Raw genomic sequence first — 1,709 nt, forward strand, 5'->3', positions numbered from 1 at the left:
ATGTCTGCATAAATGTCGGAGCGTCTGATTTCGTAGATGAGGCTATCAGTGACGGTGTACAATAGTTTTAAATTTTTCGCGTCATATTTTTTTAACATGTAATAATAATGGAAATCATAGATTAACGTTTTTGAAACATCCAAGACTGTTAAACCCACATAAAGTGGCTTGTTTAGTAGTACCTCCATTTTTCTAAGTTCCACGGCAACCAAATTCGGATTAAAAATGGTTCTGCTGTGGAAGTTAGGTTTCGCGATTAAAGCTTCAGCTCCATATCTACCCTCCCACTTTGTAACAAGTTTAATATCGACATGTTTTCGCACGTTCTCCATTGTCTTACCAAATACCGCGTTGTTCATTAATTTAAATAAATTCTTTTCAAATTTATTGCTTGCACTTGTTCTTCGAGTCGTATTAAAATCAATATATGATTTTAACCACGTGGATTGTTTAAATTTCAATACACGATGAATTTTTACTAATACAAGACCATTCGCCAAAGCTTGTTTTAACGCGCGATAATAAAGAACGTGCTTTCTCTTTGGTAGGAGGGTAGTTAGGAGCTTTTCCTCTTTAGATCCAGGTGGCTTCGAGCGTTCAGGGTAAAACGGAAAATCACTATGCTTATCATGCAAATCATCGGGGTAATCCAAATCAACTTCTAAAATATAGCCAATCGCCTCGTTATCAGAGACGTTGAAATCAAAGCTATTGTCAAAATTTTCTATCCACTCGAAGCCACCATAGGAAAGTGACTGGATCATTGCCCAACCGTAGAGGTTATTTGCATCAAAGTATACGATATATACCTCTAATTCCGCGTTCGACAAACATTACCATATCGATGTCAGTGAGGAGCTCTAATCTTATATTCGTATGCTTTAACATGGCATCCCATGTCAATCCCGGTGTCGTGTAGTAATGGGCTGGACCGAGACCGTACGAGATTAAACATTGATTTCTAAAATTTTCAAAAATGTCCGCGGGTAACAAAATGTCGTTTTGCATATACAGGTACACATAATCACCCAAATTTTGACAATCAAACTCAGTCCACACATTTTGCGCATGTGCATAATCCTCATCAGAGACATTTGAGTCGTTTAATGTGCTATAAAATTTTTCTTTTGGTGGTAATTCAATTTCATCAAGTTTTTCCTTTGAGTCAATATACTCGTAAGGAAAAACTCCTTTTCGCGTTAACAATTTGATTTTATCAGCACTGTAATTGGAAAAAAACTGTGTTTACAATTTTATATTCGTCGAGGTAGGATGCTAACTTGTCCAATGATGATGCCATGAATTTAAAAGAATCGATAAAGCGGAACTTCATGTAACTACCTTTCACACTTTTCGTGAAACCGATATACTTTTCTTTGTTAATAGGAAGCAAACAAACATCACCCTCAAATTCTGTAGCAATAGCTTCGATAATAAAATGCGCGTCATACCCGCTAAGGTTATGAAAAACAACAGGTATTATTTGCGATTTATGATAATTAATATTGCAATCTTGATGCGCGGGTACCCGATACTTCCCTGTTAGATGACAGTGGTCTCGTACTTTTACATCCCCAGGCTTGATTTTTTTTTATTGTTTATACTCCTGCCGTATTGGTCTTACGCACTTCGACAAGAGTCCCCGAGAAATACTTTTTGGATTAAGCATAACCATTCTACTTAGAAATTTTCTATATATTAACCTAATT

The sequence above is a fragment of the Leptopilina heterotoma genome, unplaced genomic scaffold (genome assembly GCF_015476425.1).
Source record: "Leptopilina heterotoma isolate Lh14 unplaced genomic scaffold, ASM1547642v1 Lhet_557, whole genome shotgun sequence".
Classification (NCBI taxonomy): domain Eukaryota; kingdom Metazoa; phylum Arthropoda; class Insecta; order Hymenoptera; family Figitidae; genus Leptopilina; species Leptopilina heterotoma.